At 44.4% G+C, this 10,214-nt stretch overlaps 1 protein-coding gene across 4 annotated transcripts in view; it reads left to right on the top strand.

Annotated features, from left to right (window-relative positions):
* Positions 1-9,417: 9,417 nt before the first annotated feature.
* Positions 9,418-10,214, top strand: part of POU6F1 (POU class 6 homeobox 1) — a 34,084-nt gene continuing 33,287 nt past the window's right edge. For all 4 annotated transcript variants that reach the window (XM_034792341.1, XM_034792339.1, XM_034792338.1 and 1 more), the window contains exon 1: positions 9,418-9,649. The gene's annotated coding sequence lies outside the window, so the exon portion shown is untranslated. The remainder of the gene's footprint in view (positions 9,650-10,214) is intronic.

The following is a 10,214-nucleotide window of genomic DNA, read 5'->3' as shown; positions in this document are numbered from 1 at the left end:
GGGGGGGGGGCGGCTTATCCCAGCCAAGGAGTCTGGGGGGGCTGCTTATCCCAGCCAAGGATAGGAGTGGGGCAGCCACCTCATCCCAGCCAAGGAGGAGAGCGGGAGCGCTTCCTTCTCCCCCTACAAGTACCAACCTGTGAGAAGATTTTTGATAGTAGAGGGCTCTTTAATCAAGCAGACAAAGGCATAACAAGCTCCAATGGCTAGAAACTGAAACTAGGTATTTTCAGGCTAGAATTAAGGTGTACATATTAAATAGGGTAATTAACCATTGGAATAACTTTCCAAGGGAATGAGGAACAGGAGTACTTGTGGCACCTTAGAGACTAACAAATTTATTAGAGCATAAGCTTTCGTGGACTACAGCCCACTTTATTATGCTCTAATAAATTTGTTAGTCTCTAAGGTACCACAAGTACTCCTGTTCTTCTTTTTGCGGATACAGACTAACACAGCTGTTACTCTGAAACCTGTCATTATGAAAGGGAATGAGGCTGATTCTCCGTCACTCAAAATCTTTAACTCAAGACAGGCTGATTCTAAAAAATAGGCTCTAGCTCAGACACAATATAGGCTTGATGCTGAAATTCCCCGGCCTCTGTCATACAGGAGGTCGGACTAGATGATCGTAAAGGTTCTTTCTGGCTTTACCGTCTATGCATTTGTGCTTCGTTTTTCCTATAGGGAAAACAGGGATCGTATCACCATAAAATGAGGTTACGAAGCATAATCCTTCAATGTTTGTAAAGAGCTTTGAAGATGGAAAGTGCTAAATATTGTTACTAATGAATTCTACCCCAATTGGCTAATGCAACCCTTTCATTTACACCCAATCTTGGGGTACCCCTCTTTGGAGCATAGAAAGCCTGAACCCTCGGTATAGCACAGAGCTATGCTGTAAACAGGCAGTTGAGGAAATCTGGAAACAAATATCCATGTAACCTTCCTTGCTTTTTGTTTTTTCCTTCTGAATTGGACATAGAAAAAGCAGCCACTTCTAAGTTCATGCATAAAAGATCAATGGAAACAGCTGATAACCTCCAAATATTTTTAAATTTAATTAATCCTTAAGGCTGGTAAAATTTCATCAGGCAGTGAGTTCTGTTCATTAGCAACAGCTAATGCTTTATTAGTTATTTTGGCCTGAGCTTTAGGATATGTTAGTTATTTTAAAACATATCCTCTTCGTTGTTATAAGAGAAAGTTGGTGTCTGCATTATTCCCCAGACTCCTGTCACACACTCAGGAATTGTGACACCCCCCCACACACACATAAATGTCCCCAAACCCGCTTTATAAGGTGATTGCAGAACCCAGAGGTGGAACACACTTGCATCAATGTGACTATGCAGGCAAATTTTTAACAGTGAAGGTAATTAATTATTGGAACAACTTACTTAGGGACTTGGTAGTTTCTCCATCCTTTGCAGTCTTTGTCAAGATTGGATGTCTTGCTCAGTGATAAGCTGTTGCTCAAACAAAAGTTATGGCCTTGATGAAGAAATTGTTGGGTGAGGTTCTTTGGCCTGAGTTATACAGGAGGTCAGACTAGATTATCATAATGGTCCTTTCTGGCCTTATAATCTATGAAATCCTGAATGGTTTGAAGGTGAACATCCCATGAGAAGCAGCTATTCCCCAGCCAGTCTCTGCCCAGCTATGCCCCTTTATCCCACAACCGCCTCAGTAGGGGCTGCTAGGAGATGATGCCTCTTTGATTCAACCTCCTCTCCACTTCTGACTAACAACAGGCCCATTTTTGCAGAAATGCAACAATTTTTGGTCCACATTGGAATTTTTCAAAGGGCGGGTCCATCCCACAGCATTAACTGAAGTGATCCAACCTTGGATCACCGCCCTCGAGGTAGCCTATCACAAAGGAGAGTGGCCACACTGCAATAGAGCGGTTGAGTTCTGTAGGCATTGCTTAGATATTTTGCGTCCACAGTGGCTCTGTATTCAAGCATTTGGCACCAAGACTCCTTGGGTTATGTATGAGCGTGAGTTGATGGCCTGGGGAAAAGGAGAAAAGGAAATACAAACTGAGAAACATGCATGCCTTTAGTTAGGCAAGTAGCTAGCCAAAATTTCCATTTCTCTCCAAACTCTGTTCATTTGTACCTTGTCCGACCACAGCTATGTCATAAGGTACCTCCAGTTTGGTTTTATTATAGTCAGGCTGATGAACTACAACATGCCAGGAAAGGTGGATTCTCAATACCAAGTATTCAGTCGGTTCTTATCTCTTCTCCCAGCTTCCGCGTCCAAAGCTTTGATTTTGCGCTTGTCTGCTTCTCCCGCGAATTTCTCTATGCTTTCTTCCATGCTGCCCCTTCCATATGGTCCAGAGCACCCTGGCCTGAATTAGGCTCTCATTCACCAAAGCACTAGCTGTACTTTGCTGAATTGAGGCCTGAGACACAGATCCTTTGGCCTTATCCAAGGCCCATTGAAGTCAATGAATGGACAGATTCCCAATTGAGTTTAGTGGGCTTTGGATCAGGTCCTCCTTTATCCATAAGAGTGCTTATCTTTTGTGCTCCTGATTCAGCAAAGCAGTTAAGCACATGCTTAACTTTAAGCATGTGCAGAGTCCTGTTAACCTCAGTGGGATTCCTCATTTAAATTAATGGAGATATCCTATCTCCTAGAACTGGAAGGGACCTTGAAAGGTCATCAAGTCCAGCCCCCTGCCTTCACTAGTAGGACCAAGTACTGATTTTGCCCCCGATCCCTAAGTGGTCCCCTCAAGGAGGGAACTCACAACCCTGGGTTTAGCAGGCCAATGCTCAAGCCACTGAGCTATCCCTCCTCGGGTGTTTAAAGTTAAACATGTGCTTAAGTGCTTGTCCGGGTTGGGTCTTGATCACACTGAGATGAACCTTGGGACACGAGAAAGCTCAGCACCTTCAAAACCAGAACCCACAGAACTGAAACAAACCATGTGCTCTGAGGATCAGCTGCTGTGCACCTACATGTTGTCATAACACTGGTGTGATAGTCACAAAGTCAAAGATGCTAGAACAAAATTTATAGCCAGAGGCCCATGGGTAGGTGAAACGAAGGGCTTGTGCCTATTCTCTCTTAATATGACTATCAGATTCCACAAGTACAAATCTTCCTCCTTCATAAATAGAACAGATGCATATTTTATATTTTTGGCATGAGTAAAAAAATGCCACTTTCTGTCGCCTCATATGCAAACTTTCCTGATGCAGTCCGGTTTGGGGGTGAAACCCCCCACCCTCCCTGCCACACACACCTTTTATCGGGCTAATTCTTAGGCATCTCAATCAACAATCGCATTGCTTCTCACTGTTTAAGTGAACGCCTCATGAATAATGTACAGGGCTACTAATGAATATGCACATCAGTTGCTATGCCTGTGAGGGCTTTATAAATAATTTATGAGCATAAAACGTTCTTCACCTTGTTACTGTACAGGAGCTGTAAAAAAATATTTACCCTTTAAAGCGGAGGAGAGATCTGTGTAGATAGCTTGAAACCTGCCTGTATAAACTAGCCCCAGTTTTACAGCGCTAAAAATGTAAGCAGCGAGAGCAAAAGAAGGAATGAGCATCTCCATCAGGAGACGTGGCAGATCGTTTTCCTGTCACTAGAAAATGGTTTCTGAAATGGTGACTTGAGTTCTGCTGTCTCTCTGCGAGGGCCCAAATCCTGCAAGGTACTGATTAGATCAGAAGGTGATGAATGCCCCCAGTACACACTCAGATTAGTAAGAGGTGAGAGAGCTCATAACCAAGCCCAAATTTATTTGAAAGACTGTATGTTATTAATCCTGTTTCTGCTCACCAGGTTTCATTATACTGAAAAAGGGAAAGCATGCATTCTTTTGGAGGGTTGTTTTGTTTTGAAGAACAGGAGTACTTGTGGCACCTTAGAGACTAACAAATTTAGTTTTGTTTTGAGTAGCCAAAGTGATCGACTTTGAGCCTGATTTTCAGGCTCCAACTGATGTCACTCGCTCTATAAATCAGGCCCAAAGGGTTTTGAGCTAAATATCCCAAAACTGAAGCACTTAAAATTAGAGGCTACGTTTGAACTGTATGCCAACGGACTGTGCTTCCTGCCCTGGGTAATTCCAAATGGCAATGGGATTGCTTTCCTAGCACAACGATGATACTATACAAATAAAATGCAAAACAGGTGAGTGTACTTTCAGTTTGGTTTTGGCAAAGGGTAAGTCCAGACCAGAGCTAGAGTTACTTATTTACTTTACTGGATAATATTTAACACTGGCGAACAGTGACACTGAATTGGACTGTTTCTGTTGTTTCTACTTGAAAGAAAGAAAATCATGTCTGTGAAGTCCCTGCCCCTGCAAACAGCCATGAGTGTAACTTTACTCATGTAAGTAGTTGAAGGTTAAAAGGAGTTGAGGATACTCAGTACCGTGCAGAATTAGGGCCCTCATTAGTGTACAAATAATTATAATAATACAAATTAATTGTTCATTACCTTATGGCACCTCCTACTTGCAAATCACAAAGGGCAAAATTCTGGCTCCGTTTAAATCAGTGGGAGTTTTGTCACCGATGGCAATAGAGTGAGAATTTCACCCCAGATGAGTAAGCTAAGCCTCAAAACCAATGAAGTCGGGAAATGTCTGAAACTGCAGTGCAATATCCTGATCCTATTTACAGTTCTAGAGGAGAAAACTGAGAAGGGCCTGATTCAGCAAAGCATTAAGCACGTGCTTAACTTGAAGCATCTGCTTAAATCCCTCCCTATCCGAAGCATGTGCTGATATAGCAAAAGTGTGTAAACCCATGGGATCTTCAAATCAAACAGAAATGCTGGCTTGCTGTTGCTTGGATTTTGTACTGTGGGGGAAGGCAGGCTTCCCCAGAACCTTGGAGGGAAACTGGTTTCTGGCATGATATTTATCACTTGTGGAACTGAAGGCCTTTCTGTAGAGAGTGAGATGTGTCAGAGACCACGTAGTCAGGTGCAAACACTGATCTGGCCCAGTGCTGTGTGTGGCTAGGGAAGCTAAATCCTTAAGTCAGCGAGAAAGGAAAAGACAAGAGAGGTAGAATACTAATTTGGTCCTCTGTCATGAGTTCCTGTGGACAGAGGAGGCACTGGAGGAAAGGGCATTTGATAACGATCAGACAGGCAGAATTTTATTCCCGCCAGCTATTCGTATCAAACGTATGAATACTGTATCATTTTTTTTTTTCACCTCTAAACAAGCTGTTTTCCAAAGAAATAGTTCTGGAACTCGCAAAATCAATTCATCTTCAAAATAAATTAAAAATTCAATGTGTAGCCGTTCTCCATATGTATTATATTAATAGTATGCCAATGTATGTAAATGAGTCTGAAATTCAACTCGATGGAAGTATTTAAATATTCATAATCACAGTACAGCATATGCAAACCAGATTCTCGACAGAATTGTACTGCGGAGTCTCAAATAACAGTTGTACTGAAGCAAAGCCATTTTAACATAACTGATTCGGTTCTTTAAAAAAAAGTCACCATTGGTTGTGCATTTGTTAAGATTTATGCATTGGTATTAACATCTGGATCAAGTCTCAGTTCAGGAAACCATGTAAGCGTGTGCTTAATTTTAAACACATCCTTAACTCCTTTTGAAGTCAATGTATAGTATTTAAGTGCTTTCTTGAATCAGGACCTCAGAGAGAACTGCCTACATCATATCATGTTTGCTGAGTTCCTCTACAAAATAGATTTGTTACTAATTAGTACTAAATATCATGTTATGCCAATAGAGATGGGATAGTCTGGTTTAGCTTATTTTCATTCCAGAAACATTTTTGTGTACAGAAATAGGATGCAGAATTAAAGGTAGCCCCCCAAATATTTCAAATAGTATTTACACATTTTAAAAAATGCATCTCTTGTAAATTGTGATATATAAATTCACATATATCCTGAAATGTATTTTAGAGGCACATTTTGAATATCTTATGGTGAACTCAAAAATAATGCATTTTAGGGCAGTAATTTAAAATTAATCCAATAGCTTCTCTGTAAAGAGAAACAGACGTCGTAATTCTTTCTAATTGATCCTAGATGTGAAAGAATAAGGTATAAATAATTCTTCTTTATCAGACCATTTGTTGTTTGTTTTTAAGAGGCACCAGCAATTGAGACATGCCTTTTTCCCCCTTATTCCTGCTTACAGATAAGAAAGAAGTTACAATTTATCCAATTATACATTTTAAAACATCCACAATGCAAGATAATAACATACTTTGTGTTCTTTTGTAATGAGTCAAAACTAGCTGTAATTGGCCCATAAGTTGGCTTGCTTTGAAAAACTGCAAATATTGCATCTGTGCTTTTAATGAGGTATATAGTTAAAAGAGATATTTGTGTTCCTTTTATTTATGGAGTGACAAAGTTCAAGTTGCAACCGAGTTTCCTTTAAAAGCCTGATCTCTCCCCCCTGCCACCTAAAATCTACAAAAAAATCATATCTGCCTCAAAATTGGTAGGTTAGATCTGAAACTGAGGTAGAATTCTTGTACAAAATTTGAAGTGAACTGGACAAAGGTTTCCTGAATGATCACACTAAAAAAATACAGGTGCTCAATAGAACTCAGAAAGTCTTCTTTTATATATATATATATTACCACTTCAATAAAAATAATCAGTTCATCACTTTCCTGGGTGTGATTATTATCTGTTTACTTGATGATGTCCTTGTTGCTGAGCAAAACCAATAAAGACAGTCCCTGCCTCATGTAGAATACAGTCTCCAAGTCAAAATTCACACCTACATTGAGTGACTGTGAAGTAACGTTAGGAATTAATTTGGCTCCATGTGGTTTAGAGGTAGCTTGCTTCTAGGCGTATATGGTCCCCATTACTGTAAACCCGCCACACTCTTTAATGTATTACACAACACCTCTGTGAGGTCAGGCACTATTACTGAGGCTCACAGCAAGGAGACTTGCCCACACGTTACACATAAAGCCTGTAGCAGAGGTGGGTGGATGTTGAACCCAAGTGTCAGGTTTGCAGCCTAAGCACTGAGCTGACCCAAGCTATAGCAATGCACTGAGTTAACAGCCCAATTCCTTATCCCAACAACTATTAATCCCTAAGGTCTAGATTCAAAGTCCTTGAAGTCAACATGAATCATTCTACTGACTTCAAGAGCTTTGGCTCAAGTCCTAGGAGAAAGCGAGTAACCTGGAGAGGTAAGGAATGCAGGGTTGTTTGTCACAGAATCATAGAACTACAAAAGTTTTTTTTTCTTCTGCTGATAATAGCTCACCTAATAGCTCACCTTAATGCATTACCCTCGTTACAGTTGGTATGGCAACACCCATTTTTTCATGTTCTCTGTGTATATATATTTTCCTACTGTATCTTCCACTGCATGCATCCGATGAAGTGGGTTTTAGCCCACAAAAGCTTATGCTCAAATAAATTTGTTAGAACTGGAAGGGACCTCGAGAGGTCATCTCGTCCAGTCCCCTGCACTCATGTCAGGACTAAGTATTATCTAGACCAGCCCTGACAGATGTTTGTCTAACCTGCTCTTTAAAATCTCCAATGATGGAGATTCCACAACCTCCCTTGGCAATTTATTCCAGTGTTTAACCACCCTGACAGTTAGGAAGTTTTTCCTAATGTCCAACCTAAACCTCCCTTGCTGCAATTTAAGTCCATTGCTTCTTGTCCTATCTTCAGAGGTTAAGAAGAACAATTTTTCTCTGTCCTCCTCGTAACAACCTTTTACGTACTTGAAAACTGCTACCATGTCCCACCTCTGTCTTCTCTTCTCCAGATGAAACAAATCCAGTGATGCACAATATTTAATTTCCTTGGGACTGCATTGCTTGGGAGTTGATACATTTTATTCTCTTCATCAGGCGTTTTAAGTACACGCACAGATCTCTCCCACAGCACTCACTGTATCGGAAATCAAAGTGTGTATGAGCACAGGTCTGACTCGGGGCATATAGGCCTGTAGATAGGTTCAAGAGGCCAGCCAGGATGTCCTTATAAAATAATGGTACAACAGTGATACTCAGACAAAGCTCGGGAGCCGCAAGGAGCTCTTTAATGTGTCTCTGCAGCAGATGATATTAAAACACCCTCTGCTTTAATTATTAACCAATATTAACCAATCAGAATTTTTTACTATGTCGTTAACCATTTGTAGGACACTTGGTCCGTCTAGAGCAACTACTGTGGTTCTTTTGGGTAATGTTGATCATGAATTTGGCTCCTGAACTATAATAGTCAGGACAGGCCTTCTGGAGGGACAGGCAGACCACAAGCCGCTTCTGGTCCCGCTAGGTGTCCTCTGATTGACTGCAGGAAAGGATAAGAAGCAAATATACTAAAATTGGAAGGCAGGCTTCTTTGCATATTGTGCTTGGAGCGTACTAGAAATGAGAGTAATAGTACTACACAATAAAATGTAGCTCTTGCAACATTACTCTTGCAAAGCATGGAAGGGAACTGCAATAATTGTGCTATTCCTCCCTGAGCCAAACCCCTGCTTTAAAGTATATCTTCAAGGTTTCCTGTACCTTGATGGAAGACCTGCCCCCCCCCCCCCCCATAGCTGATTTTGCTGGCCCCCTGTTTTCATGGTACAGTATAGTTTTGTTTTTATAACAAGTAGTTTTGTTTTTATAACAAGGGCGGTGGGTAGGGTTGCTACCTCTGAGGTACAAAAAACCAGGACATCCGGGAAGATCCTGATCCCATAACACTGGACACCTGGCAGTGTGTACTGAGCAGCGTTACAAATTTCCCAGGACAAGTACCTCCAAAAAGGAACGATCCTGGGAAAAACGTGAATGGGAGGCAACCTTAGTGGTGCTCAAATTTCCAGGTCCAAGCTACGCCCCATAAGAGAGCCAGGTAAGGTGGGGAAACAGTCAGAGTCCTTTACCCTGCCCCCAGGTGGCTAATGTGAATGCTATTATTAATGTATTAATTTATTATTATTAAATGCTGCATTAGGCTTTTGATGAGGGCGACTGGGAGGAACGAATCAGCAAGTCAGGACTACTTCTCTGAGCTGTGTCGGGGGGGACTTGCTGCATGACCTTGGTGGGGGGCAGTGGTTTCACACACCCCTCCCACCCATGCCTTAGAGTCCCCCCCCCCCCCCCACTGGGCTCCATTAACCAGCTCATGTTTGCCAAGTGCTGGGAGGGGAAACGCAAAGTGTCTTATACAAAAGGGGCACTTTTCAGGTTGGGGTGGGGGGGTTACACAGGGAGATTTTGGGGGGAGGGAGGGTTGTACGGGGGGGGTCCCTGCGCCCCCTCGAGGCCGCGGCCCGCTCTGCAGCCTGCGGGATGCGGCAAAGGCCTTTGCATAAATTATGTTCATGACGCAGCAGCTAAAAAAACCCAAGTAACCAAAAAATCCCCCCCACCCCTCCAAACGGGGGCCCGGGGCTGGGGCGGCTGCAAGCGGGGGAGGCCCGGTGCAGAGCCCCGGGGGTCTCGGTGCAAGGGCTGGGCTGGGCAGGCGGAGGGGGGGCTGCCGCCTCCTTCCCCCCACCCCCCCTTTGTGTGCAGCAGCCTCCGCTCCGCTGCTGTGAGATGAATTGTTAATTATTCCCAGCAAAAAAGCGGCTCGGAGCCCCGGCCCGAGCGGGGGGCGAGCGGGTGCCGGCGCGGTGAGTGCGGGGCCCGGGAGAGGGGGTGCGGTGGGGCCGCTGCGGGGCGGGCAGGGGGGGCGGGGGGGACCCGGTTCGGTGAATATGCAATGGTCTTAATTAGCATAATTTATATATTTATGATAAAGAGAAAAACAGGGGCCGGGGCCGCTGCGAGCGGGGGAGACGGGGCCGGGGGAGCCCGGGGATCGGGGGAGACGGGGCCGCGGGAGCCCGGGGACACTGGGTCGTGGGGAGACGGGGATTGAGGGACCTGGGGGTGGGGGGAAGACAGAGGAGCCGGGGTTAAGGGGAGCTCCGGGGGTCGGGGAGATCTGGAGGAGCCAGGGAGTGGGGGGAGAGCCCGGGAGGCTGGGGAGAGCCCGGAGTTGGGATCGGGGCCCCCCGGGGTCGGGAGCTGGGGGGGTTCGGGGGTGGGGGGGAGCCCCATGGATCGGAGCGACCCCGGGGGTCGGGCGCTGAGGGGACCCGGAGATCGGAGGAGCCAGAGGCTGGGGGTGTCGGGGACTTGGGGAGCCGGGGTCAGGGGGAGCCCCGGGGGCTGGGGGTACCGCGGGATCGGAGG

The sequence above is a fragment of the Trachemys scripta genome, chromosome 16 (assembly GCF_013100865.1).
Source record: "Trachemys scripta elegans isolate TJP31775 chromosome 16, CAS_Tse_1.0, whole genome shotgun sequence".
Classification (NCBI taxonomy): Eukaryota; Metazoa; Chordata; order Testudines; family Emydidae; genus Trachemys; species Trachemys scripta.
Note: the sequence above shows the minus strand (reverse complement) of the source record. Positions and strands in the feature narration are given on the sequence as shown.